Below are 21,530 nucleotides of genomic sequence, written 5' to 3'. Positions count from 1 at the left end.
CTTTCAAGCAATTTAACTACAATGAATTTTAACAAGGTGCTTCCTGTTCTGACTGCTTGCGTATTTTTAAATTTTATGAGACTCTTCTGGCAGAGTTTTGTAGCCGTTAAGATGAAAGCCTGGATGCATGCATACTTGAAAAGTGGAGGAGGAGGAAAAAGAAGAATAAAAAGAAGAAAGGAAAATAATCAATTTGGTATCAAATTTATTCCAAAGCCGAAAAGTGCATTTTTTTCTGATTGTGAAAGAAGACATGCAGGGAGGTCGAAGGTCAAGCAAAGAGGAGACAGTATTGTGTAGGAACTGTCACGCATCACCACCTATTTTGACATGCACAGGGCCGTTTGTTGTCTGTTGAACATGCAAATTAAGTGCCTGCTGTCATAGCTAGCCGATATCTGAAAGTGGAAAATGAGACCACCTGTAACCAGTGAATGGAGTGATGGACAAGCATTCAGAGCTCGTCATTTCCAACGCCATTCACACCACCTCCGAATTGCATATGACATGTAAAAATCTTTTCTTAATATTCACAACCGGGAAGTTTGGGGAATTATGGAGGCTTCAACTGCTGCATCTAATGGGTTCTCCAAGCAGACAGCTGTGACTGTGAGCTGGCTTGATAATTAGGTGTCCAGGAAGATTTTATGCTATGAATCAGTTAAAAGGGAGAAAAGAAAAAGAAAATAATGGCAAGCAAAACTCGCTGGAATGGAAATTATATTAACCCTTGCATGTCTTCCTCAGCACTTGGCTTTTACAATTCCCGTGAAGCAAGATTTGCAGAAACCAGACACATAATAATTTGTGTTCTGTCTCTCAACACCACTGTCCTCCTACTCAGAAAAATTGCACTCCAACTCGGTTTGATGCTTTGTTTTCTTGAAGAGAACTTAGACGCATAAAATCTAAATATGCCAATCCCTCTTCTATTTAAAAGCAAAGGCAATGCTTTATTTGAATTTCTAGTGAATATGGTGCATAGGATTTTAAGAAATAGATTCATTGTGCTAGAGTCATGTCCTGTCATGTGCCTGCACATACAAAAATCAAATAGGTTAGCTAGCTCTTCTGTAATCCCTTGCATGTTATCCCTACTTTTGTATGCATATCTGTCTTTGTGCATGGGATGCCATAAACACTGCAGGCAGTGTAACACCAGGAAAAGATGTGATCTTCCTGATTCTCACTTCTGCTTGATAAATAAATAAAGCTGCTTCAAAACACTTAGGATAGGAGAGTTTAGATGTGCCCAGCTGCATGATAAACTCAGAAAACCTGTTATTTTATTCAAGGCCTAACTAATTAATGCTAGTGTTCATTCCTAAATAAAAAATTAAGCTCTTCAGTCTTCAGCTTCTGTGCTGCATTCTGAAAGCCATTCTGGCTGTGTTTCCAGACATAAAGAACACATGCATACGGAACAGTCAGAATTCAGGAGGATTATTCAACACAAAAACGAGAATTCAGCTACAGAATATTATCCACCAGTACTTCCCAATATATCTAGAGTATTTGAGGAAGCTGTCTGAAGTCCTGCAATGCAAAGATTGCAGTCCTGCTCCATACTCCTCACGAGTGAAGCCATGCACTCAGAACAGAAGCAAGCAGGTTACTAGTATATTAAACAATATTTTATGAGTGAGGCCACAGAAAATCTGTATTTAAATTGGGTTCATTTTTTAAAAGCTTTTTTTTATTTCTATTGAGCCAAATTGTAAAACACAGTAGCTGTTCCAACATTCCCCACAACCTGCATTCACTGCTGTTCTGGTTTAGGTCTCCAGTGATTCTATTTTTCTTCCTCTGGAAGTGAGAGTTTAGAAGAGCTGAAAAAAATACCTGCTTGCCTTTCTGATTGGAGCAGAGAGGGAATACTAGAAAATGGAGGAATGAAAAGAACTAGTGAATAGATACCCAGGGGAAAAGGAGCAGAAGAGACACTCATTTTAGACTTGCAACTTTTCTAAGAAGCACTGCTTCTCTTAAGCTTCCATATCCTCTATGAAGAAAGAAAAAGCTGTAAGTATCCCAAGGATTCCCATTTTCCAGATACAAGCCAGCAGGCCCCATTTGATGATTTACCTCTCTAAGACTGCTGGGAAACAACATTCAGGAGATCCTGAATCAGACAGCATTCAACCAGTACTACACTGTTGGGCACAGCTGAGAAACGTGCAAGGGCATACCTAAACACAACACCAAAATACTATCACTCTGTTCTCTTGTTTCTCTCACATGTTAGTTCACTGCTGGGCAGACAGAAGTGAAAAAGGCAAAGAAACAGGCACATTTTCTGTTTTGTCCCTGCATACTTTCTTCAGAGTCAGCTTGTTTCTCTGTGCTTGAAATCAAGATCCACACAGTACCTGAAGACAGGAAGCACAACAATGGCATCTTACTAATCATGTTCTAATCTACACACAAAAGAAAATCTAAATCCCTGACAGTTAAAACCATCCAGTGTGTGCATTCCACAGAATAAAGTGTTTGGCCACAACATTGCATGAAAGATTCCTTCTTCAGGACACCTTCCAATTACTAACCATGTGCAACACACCCACATGCTCTAGCAGTGCCTTTGCAACTGCTAGACTGTCAGTGTGAAAGGATTTAAAATATCCCTTGTCTCTGAGTATATTGCAGTCTTTTTGACTCTGTATCAAATGGGAGAAGAATAGCTCACTGATCTTCTAATATGTCCCTGAGCCACTGCAACATCTGTGCTGACACAAGCAGGAGGGCAGCATGCTGCCATGCAAAACCAGCACCCTGCAGTTTCAAGCAGGACTCAAACTGGCGTTGTTGATGAAGGACTTTGTAGCTGGGACCTACAAGCAGGGCCACAGGGTAGCTGCCTGCTGGGTAGCTAGGTTGGAGTTTGAGATCTCAGGGGCTCCACATCTCAGAAAGGCTCTAGACTGTCAGTTCACCTCCAGTAGCATAGCTACACCAGAGCCCTGGCACATGACTGCTCCCGAGGGATAACACAGATAGTCACCAGTAACAACAATTTTACTTATACATCTTTTATTTTGTTGATGTTATAAGATTTAAAACAAGCTTTGTTTTCTACGTATGGACTATTAAAATGTGACTCCATCACCTTCAACACCTGGTAGTGTATTTCTCAAGATAGCTTGCTCCAAATTTCAAGGCCTAATAATTTTCAGAGGTCAAAAATAGGCTATCAGGTAATATGAGGTTGTTACATCCATTACACAGAAAGTTAGGGAGGGATCAAGGTCATCAGAAAGCCCTTATGAAGGGTGAAGAGAAAAATGGCCATCGTGCCTTCAAGTCAAACCAAGGAAAGACTTGATTTGTCTCATCACAGTTGTACCACACTGCCGTGAGACTACCAAGTTTAATTCAGGCTGGATATTTCCTAAATGTTATTTTTGAAATGTCCCTTTGCAGTACTTTAGGCCATGTGTTGCCACTCTTTCCTTGCATAAGCAACGTAACAAGCAGAACACTTGATTTGCCTGTCATCACAGGTAAAAATGGCAGAGTATTTGTGGAAGAAAGATCTCATGACCAAAATTTTGTCAGTCTTCCCATTCTCTGTGGTAAATCACACTCCTTGAAGAAGATCCAGGAAAACAGTCCATGGGGTAAGGTGTTTACACTGTCAGCCTCTTTGTGACTTGGACATGTCCAGGGTGATGTAAGCCATCAAAAACTCATCTCTTCTGAAAATGCATCTACTACTTGCATTCCTTCAAAAAGTATTTTGCCACCTAATCTGAAATTTGTGTTTCCGTAGATCTTCTAGTGGAGGTTTTATTTGTTTTTCCAAATCTTTTTAATGAGTCTACCTTGGACAGTAATCCTGTTGGCATCAACATAATCCAAGGACCCAGAAGTTCTCTTTATTCTGGAGAGACTTATATGTTGGGCAGACAAATAAGGCCCCTCACCTCTGTATGTTTTTTTTTTTTTTAATAGAAATCTGCTTATTCTATAAAAAGAATCTGTCACTGAGAAGCAGTGTGACTGAAAAGGCACAGTAGCTGAAAACTGAACTTTATTGAACTAGGTTTAGCTTTAAATAAATCAAGCCAGTAGTTGTTTCTATGTGAAATTAATTTGCCCAAATATATGACCTATTTACTATTCAAACACAAGTCCATTTACCCCTAATACTAAAAGCTAAGTGTGACTTTAAAATGGTGTGGTACACTGAATTTTCCCTCTTCACAAAACAAATTTTTACCTGAATTAAGTAAATAAAACAATAAAAATTCTCAGAAGATTTCTAGTAAAATTTTCAAGTTACATTAATTGCATATTATATTGTTACCAATATATGTTTAACTATTTTCTGTATTATGGAAAATTACCTGCACAGGAAAAACACTTTGCTTGCTCTGGTATATACAGTAATTAAAAATTCCGTTAGGCTTAATATTTAAAAGCGCCACCAGAAAACTTTATCCCTGTATTAATATGCACATGGTACTTCTTTTTCTGATTATATTCTTCAGTTTCCAAGTTAATATACTGAAGCTTTCTACCAAAAGAATTTGCAACAATAGATTGTGATGGTAATAAGGAAAAAGAAAAGTACAAACATGCCTTTCCACTCACTTTCTAGATAAGCTTCATTTTCCATATCATTTTTTAATTGATGGTTTTATAAGTATTTTTTCCATGTGACTTTATGCAGCTATTTTAGAAATACCCTCTTACCCTAATCTCTTAGTAGAGATTTCTGAAATACATACAAGGGCAAGTTAGAAGAAAACACAGCATGACTCTAAAACATGCTATCCGTGGAAGAAAACAGCAACATACTAAACAGCACACAACAAAACAAGTGAGCACTACGCATTGTGATGAAGTCCTCAAACTGGAGTTTTATGATGGCAGCTTAAAGTTTCTTACATGCCCTTGTGTTGCAGCTCAGAATAAGCCAGGGACAGCTGCACCAATTCTCCACAATTAGTCAAGGTCAGACAGTGGAAAGGGAGGACACTCACTATTTGTCAAGAGAACAATGGCAGGAGGCTCAGCCTTTCTCCACCAGGAATGACTGTTCGCTACACACATTCAATCCATGGCAAAATTATGCCTGGCCCTTTTTCTGTAGAGTAGAGAGGGGCAACCTTTCCAGACAATCGAAGTGTAAGAGCTAACAAGGCAGAGCAACAGCACAAAAACAAGCTTGTTTTAAGTACCAAAAGCATATGTTCTTGACACAAATTAATGTTTTGACACTTGCAGAGACAAAGGCATTAATTTCTACAAGCTTTGAGTAAAAAATACTAAATCCACTAAAACCTGTTCCTTCACACTATTACTGGGGTTGCCAATTAAAAAAAAAAAACATTCTGACAAGATATGAGCAATTATTTTGCTTTCTCTGAGAGGTTTCGTGTGGCTTGGTTTTTTTTAACATGTCTTTTTCATAAACCTAGAAACATATTTAGAAAAAGAGTTAAATTTTGGGCAAAGGCATTTCCCTCAACACTGGTAGGCAACAAGAGATGAAAAACAAGAAAAACAATTCAAAGTATCTGCCATTAGCAGGAGGAGCAAAAAAAGAAAAAAAACAAAACATTTTTAACAATGAGATTTTGTTTCCCTGTTTAATTAGGTGCACTAAGAGCTGGATTTTGAGTTTCCTTATGACACAGCACAAATACAGAAAAGACAAAAAATAGTTATAAATAATGGATACAAATGAGTAGTTTTGATGCAGAACTCTCACAGTACTGGACTGGAATAAATTGATTTAATTGTTTAAATTTTGTCACTTGTGTGGGTAAGTGTGGGGATGCAGAATAGGCTGAAATTATTATATGAAAGCATATGAAGACCACCTTTTTAAACAGAACTCTACACATTTAGATATATTAAAATTATTCATATTCACTGCCGATGGAATTTAAGCAAGGCTATGGCAGTTCTGAATGCTAACATACTTTTAAGGTTTTTATCACATTTGCATTCATCAAAGCCAAACAACTTTTAGATACTTAAGGTGAGAATTCTTACAGTTAAGAAGTTTGAAAGCATTGTTTAAAGTACATATAATAAAAAAACATCAAAGAGCAAACATGCTGTTTCTGGACACCACCTGAAAACTAGATCGTATTAGTTTTGAAAGAAAGGAATTTCTCCTTCAGGTAGTTTTTGCAGCTACTGAAGTGCAGAAGCCACACCTGTAGTTGCACACTGCCATTAAAGAGGGAAAGATGGAAATCTATGAACATTTCTATCAAATCCTTTCTCCCCAGTCAGAGGAATTAGGTCAGCCCCAACCATACTGACTTCTTGCTCTGTCACTGTCCTGCAGATACATCAGAATGTTTGAAAGCATCTCTTTTTTTAACGTTCACCATCTGTTTGGTGGGGTTTTTTTACTCCAAAAAACTTTTCCCCTGTGATCAGAAGCAGCATCAGCCCTGCAGTTAAGGAACCATCTGCCCCAGCAGAAAAAATTGATTCTGGAAAGATGCAATAGGAGGAGGAAATGGGAAGGATTTTACTTTAACTTCATATTCCAAATATCCTACTTTCATAATAAATCTCTACTGAATTATATCTGAAAAACAGGGTTTTAGCATATTAATTTTAAAACATCCCTTTTCACCTGGAGCAATTTAGAGAAATACTTTAAATTAGCATAAATTTAGTTCTTTGTATAGCTAAGACTGAGATTTCACTGTAGGAACAGTGCCTGTTAATTGAGACAAGAAAGTGGTGCACTACCTTCTAATTCTAAATCCTTAATGGCACTTGGCTATTGCATTGTTTACAAAGTAAGGCATCCTTGACTGGTTTCTTTATCACATTTCTGATGTCAACTGAATAAATTAGAATAGGAAAACGTCAGAGTACAATGTACCTTTTCAAGCCATTTGGCTTAGTGAAGCAGGATAGATTCAGGCAAAAATACCTCTTTTCCAGTCTGGTGGCTTTGCAGGAAGTTTCTTCATGTTTAGCTTTCCCTTCCCGTCCTCTCTTTAGAAAGCAGCCCTGGGAGGCAAATGACATTTGCAAATGGCAGTAACCACTCAGGTCACTTTCAAGCTGCTTGCCATACACCTTCTCTACTGATAGGTACAGGCACTACTTCCTGTGATAAGAATTTAAACCTGAAATTTGTTCATTCTAATCTTCCTTTCCCCTGATCCAAAGCAGAAGCTCTTCACCATCCTCCTCTCAGTGACTCTAATCCATTTGCTAGAAGGTGAGGACAGGCCCCATATGTGAAAATAGTGCTGCTCAATGGAAAATAGACAATGTCATATAACACTGAGCAAGGAAATGATTAGAAAAAGGAAGAAATAATTTGTTAAGTTATTCCAGTCTTTTCACTAAATCTATCATAAATCAAACAGACCAAAAACCCCACTTGGGATTTACTAGATCTGAAAAAGAACTTATTCAAATGAATTCATCTAGCTAAGGGCAACTGTTATTTAACTGCATATTTTGAATTTTTCACTATGAAAAACTATATATTTCTATTCTACACTGACTTTTCATGTATTTGGATGGCTGAATTTTGAGACCTCAGAGGACATTAGGAAATAATATTTTGTGGCATTATTGAGATGATTTTTTCCCAAATGCGTCTACTGCCATATCTGGTATCAGTACATGACTGGTTTGCAAATGTTTGCACATAGTCCAAAAATGGATAAGTATTGCTTGAAATTTTAATCAGGTATAAACTAGGAAAGTGACAGCATTTTATGTAAAAGTGAAAGGAAGAATAATAAAATCTATATTAATGCTGAATAGCTTAGAAGATATTTTTATATTATTTTAAAGTTATTATGTCAGCTTTTCTCCAAATATGATTCAAATACAACTAGAAATGTTTCAAATTAAAGCAAAATCGTTTAATCTTGTTCTTTCTGAACACTGTGGCCTTAGAACATTACAAAAAATCTATTCAAATATACATGTTCCTCACAAAGAGTTAATAAATGCTTTTTACGTGATTGCAGAGTAGAATTGTCTAAAATTCCTCAGTTCATAGCATAATTTAAAGACAGACATGTATTCTGCTTAAAACTATGTCTAAATTTGATGGATGTACAGTTTATCCACATAGTAAATAAGAGTACAGCAGCACGAGGTAATTTATAAACTAGAAGTCACCAGTGGTAAATAAAACGCTATAAACAACATTCAGAATGGTATCCGACCTGTCATTTTGATAGTACATTTATGCATTTGACAGGGACTGTCTTTTCCTAAAGAGGTTAATAGAGTCACATTTATGTATCACCGAAGTTGAACTGATCTATACAGACTGTCAGGAGAAGGGCAGATGGACAGGTAAATTAGAAAATACTAAAATAACTTTCTCACTGCTATAATAATGAGGGAAAAGAGGAAGAACTAGGACTCTGAGAATCATTAACTCCCTTCTGATACCATTCATAGCGCACTAACTTAGGTCCCTATCAATCCAGAGAGCCTGAAATATAGCAAAGTCACCTAAAAAGACCTGGGCAAATTATAAATGCATAGTTTTACTCCAAACACATTCTTAATGCACATTTCTATGAACTGTAAACATCACTGATTGCTGAATTAATTCATTCCAAATTCTAAGCTGTAATGAAAACCTCTGACATAAACTGGCTTGGAAAAGGGCAAATTAGTCTAATATCAAGGCATTATGGACCAATCAAATAAAAGATCTTCATTTAAAACTAATAAATCTATATTTAGCTTAACATTATTCATTACTAAGAGAAAATACTTATGCAGGCAAAAGACAGTTCACACAAAATTACATCATAAAACAAATTATCACTGGAAGAATTAGTGTTCTTTAATGATGATAAGTACATATTCTCTGTAATTTGATACTAATCAAGATCAGAAATTTCACTGTGAACTACCCCAATTATAGATAACACTGAAACAGTTACAGTATAGACTGTACGGTTATGCAGTAAAAACTGAAAATAAACTTTAAAAAAAATTATTTTAATAATTAAATTGCTGAGCATGTATTACTGGACATAAGCAGGAATTTCTGCTACATAGATCCTATGTTTTGTAGAAACACACTTTTAATAATTTCACTCTTATCTGTTAGTTGCCTTGAATACTGCCAGAAAAGAAGAACATAAAATAGGTGCATCCATCAAAGTATCTAATTTAAAATTCAATAGTTAAAAAAACCCCGAATTTTGAATCTGCATTTACAGGCTATTGCCTCCAACATCTGTAAAACCAATGACTAAGATAAGAGCTCAAGTTCTGGTATTTGATAAAGGGCCTTGACTTTCAGAGGACAAGTGCTCACCACTTTCTGAATCATTAAGTAGAAAATTAAGGGCTGTGTTCCTCCACCCTGGCAGAAGCATACCATATGATTTAGGTGATGAGTCACTGAGCTGGAATTTCGATGATCAAATATTCACAATGAGATCCTTGAGAATGAGCTACAGACCAAGACAAGAATTATCCACACAAGTTATCGGGAGAATAGTTTTGAATAATGAGTACATATGAGAGTCTTTGCTTATACAATCTGTGAAGAAAAAATATCAATTGTAGAATAAATTATAAAATTAAAATTATATATCTGTCTTTAAAACATATTTGCTACATTATAGTGAACTGTAATCCTGACTGTAAAGGGACTGCCCTTTGCATTTCTAAGTGCAAAGTTTTCACAATAGCCATGCACTGCAAGAATAAATGTCTGAATGGAAGTGATGGTGCAAGTTTGCTGTGGAACAAAAAAATATATTGCTTCTTTGATCAAAGGTCAGGCCTAGAGCAGCAATGCAAAAACACACAGGCTGGGCATAGATTAGAAGTATTTCATAAATCTAGCAGAAGTGAAAGCTGTCACTAGTTTCTTTTTATGAGCTTGTTTGATGAGAGTAGCCTGAGGTACCAATTAAAGGGAGTTACTTTATGACATTATTAGTGCAAAGTGTGTTCAAAGGTGAGCCTATTTGTCATGCCTGATTACCACCAAGTATCGGAAAAAATTAAAATGGTAACAAACCAAGTAAAATCTGTTTTTAAAAAGATCAAGTCAAATTGATTTGACTTTCACTTGTTCAAATACAAATTCACTTTGCTCAGAGCTTTGTTTTCTTTTGCAGACTTTTTGTAATTAGGATTCAGAATACAATTTCCCATCAATCCACAGGTACTGTGACAGTTATTAATACTATAGTGCAGCTAATTTTACTGAGTATTTGTGTGCGAGGTTTTGATTTACTGGACTTTCTAATCATGCTGTTATTTCTCATTCTAAACCACTTGACTGATTTTCTTACCAGCCCTTGACAGGAAAAAAAAAGGAGCATATAAACCAAAATTGTCAGCAATTAAGCTAGATGGCAACTAGGCTGGCTAACTACATTTTGCACAAATCTCAAAATTTCCTTTAAAAACTCCAAGGCTCTTGCAATCTCTTCTAGAGAGTCTAGAAGAACAGAACATTTTTCATCCCAAAGTCAGGAAACCATAAGTAACTTTGACACTAGACCATCTATAAAGGTAACCTTTTCCTAGACTATAATAGTCAGTGGGGCTTTCCCATTTCCTTGCTTTCTTAACTAAGAAGTTTTATTAACAATCCTCCAAAATTCCTGATTTTGAAATCTGAAATTAATCAAAAGTCATTGCTTCAGTAATTTTCTCCTTTATTGACAATCTATAAATCTTTCTTCCAGTCCTAGTGTGGATCAAAGAAAAAGTTACAGTCAAACTCAATCATATCTGAGAAAGCTCATAGGGATAAGATGTACCTATTGATTTCTATACTAACCCTCAATTTTTTTATTATTAAGTGCGGTCTAAAACTAATTGTGTTAAAATATCACCCTTTACTCATAAAATTTCTTACAGTGATATCTGGACTTTAAACTGTGAACTCAACTCCTCTTGCCCTCTGTCCTAAATAGGACTCAACAGAAGCCAAAAAACCCCAGCATCAAACTTTCATAGTTATATCCCTTCCTCCACAACATTAAAAACAACTTTTCATTTTATTGTGAATCCTAAATAAGTGACTGTATTGTAGAATTCTGTAAGGTGAACAGCATTTCTGAGACAGTGATGTTCTACGTGAAAAAAAGTGCTTGAACCTAGTCCAACATTAAAACAGTGGTTGTGTCTAATTCATCTTAATTAATCAGGAGGTTGCAGATCCGGTATATGCATGCCATGTACCAAGAAACTACTCTCAACTGGTGTGCAGTGCACAGTCCCCTGCAGATGTGCAGACCAAGCACACAGCGCATGTGGCACCCTCTTTTATAGAGGGTGGCACCCTCTTTTATAGAGGGATCTCAACAAATTGAGATTTGCTCTGTAACATTTTGTGCCTGCCCAATAATTAGTATTGAAAAGTTTGGTTTCTATTTTTACAGCCTTCTAAAAATGCAAAAGGTGTTTTCATTAAAACTACTACAGAAACAGACTCCTGCCACTGAACTGTATATGCAGCTCACGTTCTTTCAGTTTCCAAGGGAAGAAGTTATGGCATGATGCAAATCAGATTCTCAGCCAAGTTTTTTCCCTAAAAAACTTCTGGACATTAAATGTGCCCTTAAATATTCGCTTTGGCTGCCCAAAGCTAAAATAAGCTGGGATTCCAGTGTAAGACAAAAGAATTCCATTCAACTGCATTAAAAAAAAATCAGAAGCCAAATAAACAAAACCCTAGTCATCAAAATGAAACATTTCTCTCTTGACAGAGAATAAATAATCACAGAATCACAAAGTTGGAAAAGACCTTCAAGATCATCGAGTCCAACTTGTTCCCTGACACCTCAACTAAACCATGCACCGAGTGCCACATCCAGTCTTTTTTTAAACACATCCAGGGATGGTGACTCCACCACCTCCCCAGGCAGACCATTCCAGTACTTTATTATCCTTTGCATGAAAAACATTTTCCTAATATCCAACCTATATTTCCCTTGATGCAGCTTGAGACTGTATCCTCTGGTTCTGTCAGTTGCTGCCTGGAGAAAGAGACCAACCCCCACCTGACTACAACTACCCTCCAGGAAATTGTAGAGGGTGATAAGGTCACCTCTGAGTCTCCTTTTCTCCAGGCTAAACAATCCCAGCTCTCTCAGTCATTCCTCACAGGGCTTGTGTTCCAAGCCCCTCACCAGCTTCGTTGCTTCCTCTGGACACGCTCAAGCGTCTCAACGTCCTTCCCAAACTGAGGGGCCCAGAACTGGACACAGCACTCAAGGTGTGGCCTCACCAGTGCTGAGTACAGGGGAAGGATGACCTCCCTGGTCCTGCTGGCCACACTACTCCTGATACAGGCCAGGATGCCATTGGCTTTCTCCGCCACCAAGTAACGTTTATTTTAGATTTAGCATGTCCCACCACATTTCTTAAAGGTACACCTATGTATTTTCATGGGAGCTTTTCCTAAGTGTCTGATAGTCATTAGACAAATAAACCTGCAGCAATTCCTTCTCTTTCCTTACCTTTTTCTTGTCATGAATAAGCTGATCTGATAATTTTAGAAGTAGCATCACTTCTGATCTTTGTCCCTTGTTTAGGTCTCTTCTTTACCTTATTCATAATGTCTTCAGTACTATACATTTGTCTTCCAACTTTGCAATACAGAAGTTAAAAATTCTGCCTTTGTACTAAAAATATGGAAGTAAGAAGAAGTGCTGAGAAAAAACCACACTTTTCAGCTTCAGCACATTTATCACAAATTACTTTTGGCTCCAGTGTGGGTGTGAAAAAAGCTTATTCCAATAATAGGTACTTCTTATTCTAATAAGGAAGAAAAAATGAAATACAGAGAAAAGCTTGGGGGCCAGGTGAAGACAATGTACAGACAAGAAAAAATTAGGAGGGAATTGTGGGAGACCTATTAAATACTAAGCAAATATTATGGAATTTCTCCACTTATTAGGTTAGGGCATGAAGTCAAGATTATGAAAAACAGGTAATTAAAGTATCTTGTATCTTATCTCTTCTAATAGAAAGGTCAACCAAAAAGGCAATAAAGTAGGAGGAGGGAATCCCACCTAAGCAATCTTATGAATTAATATGAACAGTAAAAAATTCTTTTTTTCCTAGAATGATTGCAACAGCCAAAAGCTTTACAAACTGAGAGAAGCAGGAAAGTAATTTCTCATTTTCCTTCAAAGACTTCCTCTTATTATTGTTTATGGAAGATTTACCAGCTATTGACCAGCTACTACACAGAAAATCAAACTTAAGGAAATTGATATTGCATTCTGGCCTGAAACTGTGGAATTTGTTGCCATTTTTGCAGGAAGGAGCCAAGCTAGGGTCTGTCTCTGGCTAGTACCAGCTCTGCCTTCAATGCTTAACACTTCTGCTATACTATTAAGCATTTTAGCCCATCACCAAGTCTCCAGTACTCTGACATCAGCATTCTTGTCCAGTGACTTAGAAAGTGTCCTTTAGGTAAAATATATGAGTGTGTTGCACCAGCACCAGAATATTATCCTTTACAAATATTGGTATATATTTTGGTATAGCAAAAATATTCTCTATTTGAAACATTTATTCAGAGAGAAAATAAGATCCAAAGAATGAAAAGCAGACTGAGATAGAAGTTCTTCCAGAAATACTGAAGTAGCTTGTATTAAAAAAAAAAAAAATCAGAGTTTCAAGAAGATCAATAGCAACCAAAAGGGTTGGGATGCATTAAGTGTGAAATGTTGGAATGAGGTTAGTCTGTCGGGGACTGGGCAACATTTTGACATTTCTGCCTAACCTAAATAAAGGGTTGGGATGCATTAAGTGTGAAATGTTGGAATGAGGTTAGTCTGTCGGGGACTGGGCAACATTTTGACATTTCTGCCTAACCTAAATAAATACTCTTGTATTATTTCCCTGTCCAGAAGATGCTCTTAACATTTGTTGTTCTGTGCTACACTAAAGTATGAAAGCAAGTCTTCTGTTTCTGGGTCAACAACCTGTAGAGTTGGAAAGGACTTTTCTCCTGCTTCATTGTTTGTGCTGAGGTCAGAACAGGTTAGAACCATCAGGCATCATGTGTTTCTCAAGTCAGGGTACAGAGAAGTGTGGATCTTCTTGTGAGCTGTGGTGAATGCTGAACATCATTGTCCACAACTGTAATATTTCTTGATCAATAGCAAGCATCACAACCAGCATTAAGGGTTTTTAGAGAAGGAATTATCACCATTATCATCTGCCTTACAGGACTACCCAGTACAGAATAATACTGTGATCATTTGGAGGTATCTTGACTCGTCAGTTCCCTAATATTGCTGATACCTTTGGAACTGATGATATCCCAGTCACTCTTGTTACTTGCTCAACATAGGCAGGAAGGTGTCAGAGAAACAAATATTGTAGTAATGTTCCCACTGTGTTGTGGACTGGATACCCAGGAAAAATGCAGAATTCTGAGTGCATCACTTGCAGATTTCCCAGCACACAAAGGAACTTGATTCCAAACATTTTCCGTGTTGCAAACCACCCACATGCCAACATAGAGGAAGAACTTATGTAGACTGCATACTTTAAAAAAAAAGTTCTTCTGAATTGTTATGTACAAGACACACTGAAGCAGTAAGAATTATTATTCCACTTCTTACACACTCTGTTTAACGACATAAAGGGACAATCAACCAAACCAATGTCACTTAACTATAAAACATTTCACTGCCCTAGGGAGTTAATCTACTCAAAAGTAATTCCCAGACACCTAGCTCTCCATGCACAATCCCTTCATCTGTGTTTCTGCACTTCAAAAAGCCAAAACTTCTCTGATGATTCATTTTAAAATGCTAAATTGAAGTACTTGGGAATGAGCATAAGATAAAACTCCACACTCTTATCTTGAAATTTATTTAAAAAAAAAAGTTACCACCCAAAACTTATCCAGCAATGACTGCTGGCATTACAACACAGAAAAGAACGGACAGCTAATTTTTGACTTGCTGTTATACTCATTTCTTTCAGATATGTTCCCTTCTAGAAGACCTACCTCTTTCTTATCAGTTGCAAAATATCACGAAATACTTGCTTAATGCCTGTAAACAGCCACTTTGAACTGTTTTATAATTTCTTTTTCTACCAGACTTTGTTTCCCACATTTAGATTTACCAATCTCAAAGACTGACAGCACATCTTCTTGGAGAAATCAGGAGATATAAAACATAAAGAAAGCTCTAAATAGTCTGTGAACTTTCACTAGGGTTTTTTTGCCTTTTTAAATTTTTTTTTAATTTAAAAGGGCAGCTTCTGAATATATTCTAATCTTAGAGGATTATCCAACAGAATTTGACTACGAAGCCTTTAATATCTGTACAGCAATGTTGATAGTCAAGGTGGCAGAAGTCTTGCTTAATTTATTGTACAGTAGTTGACCCTAGTGAATGTATTTATGACTTCTGTTGAACTACAATTCAAATTTAATTGTTCCCATTATATTGCAAACTCTGTTTGTATACTAAATGTTAGAGGACTATAACTCACAGATAAAGGGATGTATTTAGAAAAAGAAGCAGTCTTATTGCAAAGAACATGTAATATCTTCTGAAACCTACTTAATTGTTAGAAAATGTTTTCAGACCTTGAAGAATATAATTGACAAGCTCATCTCACATGGTGAAAGTCCAGAATCTTTAGGAGAAACAAAAAACTATTTTGCAACAAAACATTGGACCATCTTCTGTCCTTTACAGCACAGGCTTATAGAGGAAAACACAGAACTATCCCAACTTTCCATTGGCACATATGCCACTTTGCTCTTTAAAAGCTGGGATATTGAGTAATAATTTAACAAAAAAAAAAATCAAATGTTTTCAAACATATTCATAAAATAACTCATGTTTTAGTACGGGACAATTTTTATACTACCAAAATGTTATCTTTATGTATTTAAATTAAAAAATAGTGAATGTAGCACAATGGAAGAGCCATTTAACCTGTGATTTGCAAGGTTATTTTTATAGCTGTGTCCTGTCTAACCAGTACAGCACATGATTTATGGTCTCCAGCAGAGCTTCATCATCATTGTTCTCACCTTTATTTCCATCATAGTTAATTAAAAAGAAGGTCATTGTCACCTTATGTTTTAAACCTTCTTAACATAATATATCACCCTGGGTGTGCTTTAATAAGGAGAACTGTGAAGGAATGCTGTTATAGGAAAAAAACTTTGGAGCATAATCTATCCTGTTAACAATTGCAACTTAGATTTACACATAATGAAAGTTAATAAGCAGACAGAATGAAGGCTACATCTTGATACTCATTCAAATCTTGATTTGATTTGGCTGTGTGATCTCATGCAATAAACAGTAGTATGCTTTTCTTGACTTCAGGCATATGTATGAAGAGTGAGTTTCTAAAGCAAAGATCTTCCCTTGAAATAAGTTTGGCATACAAAACACTGTGCCAATGGGAAAGAAAAAAAAAAGAAGAGACAAAAAAGCAAAGCATATATTTTATATATTACCAAAGAAAGCTCTTTTGACATTAGATGACAAAATAAACCACCTTTAAACTTAAGATTTGCTCAGACAGATTGCAAAATATTCAGACAATGAAGACAATGGGTCTTAATACAGTTTCAGTAGGTGTTAGCTTTTTTAAAATGCCTAAGGGAAAAATTCAAACTGACTTATAATTATCTCCTAAAGAAAACCAACTCTTTAAATGACACATCTGGAGGGGGGGGGGGGAATAATTTAAATATATATTTAAATCTTAACTCCAGAAGAGCTCAAAATATCTTCTGTACTTAATCTATACTAAGAATTTGATAACCAGTATGCTGTTTATATAATTGGCCAAAATGTGGGCCAAACACACCTGGAAATTGGATCTCCACAGCACTACTATACTAACTACAGACAGTCATAGAAAAACTAAATGCTGAATTCATGGCTTCCCAAACTTATGTTCATTCTAGAAGAAAAAAACTGATTTTTATTATAATATTAGTGGACTGTATTACAAGCCCTAAAAGAGGCAATGCACAAAAGTACAGTCCTTGTCATTTGCATGTATAGTGCCTCCAGTCCTCATGTAGTAAACACAGCAGACTTGAACTTGCCTTTATGAACACACCTTGCCTAGCTGGAGACAAGTTTGCACCTCAGCCAGCTAGGTTGTCCAGTTAAATCATGGACCGCAGAACCAATCTGTCTACTGATAGCTAAAAATTTTGATCCAGACATAAAAATCTTGCTTATCAGCTAATCTGGAATTTCTAATTTTGTCTTCCTTACTATACAAACCAAAACTTCTCCATTAATGGAGAAAGCAACTTGTCTCTATGGGACCAAAAACATACTGATCTAGCACCTCCTCATCGTAGGGGCTGTGCTTCCAGTACTGCCTCTAGTATTCATCTCTGACACGCTAATCTGTTTTTAGATGGTGATTCTAAGATTTGAACAGTGCCTCAGTGGTTTGAGGAGTCAGAAAACAAATTAATGGTTGACCTGAGATATTTTTATCAACCCCTTCCAATAACTTAGTTGGAAACATCAGAAGAACAGCTAACAAAAGGTGACTTGGACAACTTGTCTTTGACAACAGCGATACTTTTGAAAGTAGATCTCCCTAGACCCCAGAAATAGGACATTAATAGAGAAGTTCCATGGAAAAGTCACAGATCAGGTATAGACAGTATGAAAGAAAGGCACTATGCACTCAGCAACATGCTGAGAAAATTCTGGCACTTCAAGACAAACATATTAGCATATTCATGCAATAACAAATTCCTTCATGCACAGGCAGTATCTTAGCATGTAATTGTGTGGGAGGGTGGGCTAAATACTGTACACTGTATTCAGTCACCACAGAAGTAGCCTTCACTCTTAATACTCTAATGCAAAATTCCTCTTAAAACACCAACAAATAATTTTGGCCAATAGCATAAATAATTTACTGCAACAGTGTTGATCTTTACATCATATCCTGTGCTTATACAGAGCCAGCTTCACAGCAACTCCAGACTCAGCATTCTTCTTTCTATAGAGCAGCCAAAAAGCAAAGCAGGGAAGTCAGCAGGGATGAATTCAGCTCTTAAGATTCCTCATAACCAGTTGTTTGACTTAGTCTACTGTGAAGCTCTCAGCCGTATTTATTAGAGCAGTTCATTTTGCTTCAGGACAGAAGTATGCCACAAATCCTAAAACCAATGTTAGTACTTTAAATATCCAACCAGAAAAATGCAGCAAAAGAGACCTCTCACCATATACGTTCATAAAAGGAAGAACCCTGGCCACAAAACATAATCCACAATACACTTGAACTGCTGGAAACCTGAAAGAACAACCAGATGTTTTAGTTCATGTTTCAGGCCTTCCAATTGTATTTAATTCCTGACTGTTGTTGGATAAAATGAGATGTTTAGCAACATAATATCTTTTGCATAAACATTGTATTGCTTTAGCTCCTCTTGAGATGTGAGAAGACCTCTCAAGTTTTGCGGCCTTATCATTTCTCTCTTGATACTAGTCTTAGCAGTCTTAAACATTTAGGTGAGTAAAAAAAAAAAAAAAAATTAAAAAAACACAGAAAAAGAAATAATGGCCTTGATGCCAAAATACCACTGAAAAAACCTGTATTTCTATTACACATTCGGCAAGTCTTCCGACCTCCCATTAAGGAAGGTGTGTGCAACTCACTGTGCCAGCTCTGACTGACATACAAAGATAAACCTGGCCCCTACTTTAGAAGCTCCTGCTGACTAACACGTTGAACATAGAACTTACAACTTCTTATCAAATCTGAACTAATTAGCTAATTGCTAGCTGCATGAAGCTTCTTGAGTTTTCATCCACACATCAAAGATCCATAATTAATACAACCTTCACAGTTCCTAATGGCTTTGCACTTCTCTTTGAGCAATATAGTCACTGCTCCTGCATGTTCAGGGGTTCTACATTATCCTCTTTTCCTCCTCCCACTTGACTTGGCACTAATAGGAAAGAAAAAAAAGATGACCTATATTTTCTTTCTGCAATGACCTGCACTGCCTATCCCTTCCACAAAAACTGAGGAACTGGAGGTGTCAGGCAGTTTAGATGAAGGGTCTTTCCAGGCATGGAGGCTGCCACTTCTCTCTTCCGATGGTACCCAAAGCAGAGTCCAAAATCAAAGTTATGCAACATGTCAACTCTGACAGACATCCTACCTGATGAAAGAGACATTATGTTAACAAACACAGAGAGTCTGCCTCTGAAGGAGGAGAAGTCTTATGAGGAGCAGCTGTGGGAGCTGGGGTACTTCAGCCTGGAGAAAAGGAAGCTCAGGGGAGACCCTATTGCTCTCTACAACCACCTGAAAGGAGGGTGTAGCCAGGTGGGTGTCAGTCTCTTTTCACAGGTAACCAGTGACAGGATGAGAGGATATAGCCTTGGTTGTGCCAGGAGAGGTTTAGATTCAATATTAGGAAAAAATTCTCCAGGGAAAATGTTGTTCAAGCATTAAAAGAGGCTGCCCAGGGAAACAGTGGAGTCCCAATCCCTGGGTGTGTTCAGAATACATGTGGATATAGCACTGAGAACACGGTTTAGGGGTGAACATGATGATGGTGGTGGTTTGACTTGATAATCCTAAAGGTGTTTTCTAAACTTAATGATTCTAAGATTCTACACAGCCATGTAAATTCTTGTTTTCATCTCATCTGAATTTTGCCGGCACAGATTTGTTCTCATGTGGCAAAAAAAGTCTCCTTTATAAGCAGCTTTGAATAAGTTTACAAGGTTCACTTGGCAAAATTTTAGTACCTCCACTAATCTGCAATATCCAATCAATCCTGACACTGATTATCCAATATCAGATTCAGCTTGTCTTCACAATGACTCTTGAATGGCTTCTAAACACTAAATATATAAATGAGAGAGATGTCTGAAAAGAGAGCCCTTGGGATCCCCTCTCATACTGCAACTGTCCTCTACTCAGATTAGCAATCCCCTTAGCAGTATCGCCCCTCTCCTGACACCTGGCAATAATTCCAGCTATTTTAGAAAGGAAGTTCCTTAGACAGGAACAAGCAATTGAGAATGTAGTAATACAGCAGTTCATTCCTTGAGAAGCAGCAGTGGGGCAGATAAGAGAAGGTTTTCTCAACACCTCTTCCAAATTCCATGGCACCACCCAAACCTTCTTTGCCTCCTCCAGAAATCAGACAAAAACTAAATATTAGCTATCTCAAGGAAGACCTTCTGTCCAGGTGGCCATCAGCAGCAAGAATGGGATTAAATACAAACTGTAAGAAAGGTGAGTCCTAATGTGCCCTAATTTATAGTGGAGAAAAGCATGAGCTTTTTGGCCTCAGGGACTTGGAGTCTTTACTTGACACTGGTATTTAAAGTGACAGATGATTACCCAGAGATGGAAATAATGTGACATTAAAATATTCCCCAAGAAATAGAACATTTGATACCCTAGCTCAAGAAACCTACTCCAAAATAATAATAAAAATAAATTAATAATAATAACAATATTAAAAGTCAGGCTGGCTTGGGGGGCAGCATGGAAAGTCTGGTCAAGTACAGCTAGTGAAATGACCCTATGCCTAAGAGCAAGATCCCCACTTAATGCCTAACAAAGCCATTTAAGGATTGGGTAAATGAAATCAGTAATGAGACTCACATGGGAACCACACTGAATGAACTTTACTTACTGACGTGCCTACATATCCCTGCTATGAAAGAACTCATGATCAATAATGTATCACTAGCTGTATATCAGTCTACAGAGACCCAATCTCCCATTATAAATAACAATGCATTCTCAATTAATAACCAAAAAAGCACACTCACAACTCACTGATGACCTTCATAAGTAGCAAAAAAAAGCTTTGTACCCCCTAAAAGTTATGGTAGTTTTCTTCCCCCAGCCTCTCACCCTCAAAGCACACCTTTTTCTATTTCCTCTCAAGACTTAGGAAATTCATACTGTTCGAAAGTACAGCCACAGTTCTTCAACACAGACAAAATATCACCTGTCAAAAAGCCCACACATTTTCAATATTTTTATGGTTTAAAATATGACAACAATGCCACCTAATAATAGTCTGAGGCTGTATTTACATGATTCTTTAATTTATCCTGATTGCTAGGTTACAGAAATCTAGCTGGTCTCACAATTGCCTGCCAAATTCAGCAGTGCCCCTCTCCAGTGTGACTGATTTGCTGAAGAAAAAAGTTAAAAATTGTGAAACAAGTTCAATTTTCAGCATTACACAATGGGGTTAGAGAATAGCTAGCAATAAAAAATATATACATTTCAAGCACTGTTTACTATTTATATCTCTATAAATCATGTATAGCATCCTGCTCTATTCATATTTTTACAGCATAAATTACGTAGGTGACAAGTTGTGACAGTCATACAAAATCTGATTTTATGACATTTTTCCACTTGCTGTCTTTGGTATTAAAAAAATCAGGTTAATGTCATTCTGCTTTGTATTTATAGTTCCTATAGAATGACATGGAAAAATTTCAGAGTAGATAAGTCACACTGATATGCATTTGTTTTCCTACTAACTGAGACTGCTTACTTATAAAATCAGTAAATATACT

General features: G+C 36.9%; 1 long non-coding RNA gene across 2 annotated transcripts; it reads right to left on the bottom strand.

Annotated features, from left to right (window-relative positions):
* Positions 1-1,447: 1,447 nt before the first annotated feature.
* Positions 1,448-19,209, bottom strand: LOC137476529 (uncharacterized). Of its 2 annotated transcripts, none has more exons than XR_011000407.1 (4): positions 19,133-19,209; positions 9,347-9,511; positions 6,908-6,987; positions 1,448-2,369 (listed from the first exon to the last, which is right to left on the bottom strand). It is a non-coding gene; the product is annotated as an uncharacterized lncRNA (long non-coding RNA). The 2 variants fall into 2 exon arrangements; XR_011000406.1 differs by having other exon boundaries at positions 6,857-6,987; positions 19,133-19,208.
* Between the last annotated feature and the right edge of the window lie 2,321 nt (positions 19,210-21,530).

The sequence above is a fragment of the Anomalospiza imberbis genome, chromosome 1 (genome assembly GCF_031753505.1).
Source record: "Anomalospiza imberbis isolate Cuckoo-Finch-1a 21T00152 chromosome 1, ASM3175350v1, whole genome shotgun sequence".
Lineage (NCBI taxonomy): Eukaryota > Metazoa > Chordata > Aves > Passeriformes > Viduidae > Anomalospiza > Anomalospiza imberbis.
Note: the sequence above shows the minus strand (reverse complement) of the source record. Positions and strands in the feature narration are given on the sequence as shown.